Here is a 397-nt window from a genome sequence, read left to right as displayed (position 1 = left end):
AAACCGAAAGACCTTGTTAATTGTCAACATTCAGAGAAAAATTACCTGTGGTGTACCTCAACTTGTATTCTAGGGCCACTCCGGGGGTCTGCGAAACTGCTTTTTCACTGTCTACCTGAACCACGCCAATGTGTTTGCCTCTTTGATTCGTCTCAACATAGCTAACCCTGCTAAGACCCTTTTTGTGCCACACCCTTGGCTTTGCTTCACCTCCCCCTATCCACTTATGTTCGATGAACAACTGTTTCTGTTTTTCGCGACGGCCAAACGTCCGGCGCCTTCTCTCTACCTTGCCAATGTTAAGGCAATCAACCCTGCTTTACGTTACATTTCCAAACCTTTCTATACCTCACCATATACCGTTTAACTGTCCTATAGCTTATCTTCCCTTGTCCAA

This window comes from Nematostella vectensis, chromosome 3 (genome assembly GCF_932526225.1).
Source record: "Nematostella vectensis chromosome 3, jaNemVect1.1, whole genome shotgun sequence".
NCBI classification, from domain to species: Eukaryota; Metazoa; Cnidaria; class Anthozoa; order Actiniaria; family Edwardsiidae; genus Nematostella; species Nematostella vectensis.
This window is presented reverse-complemented; position numbering follows the sequence as displayed.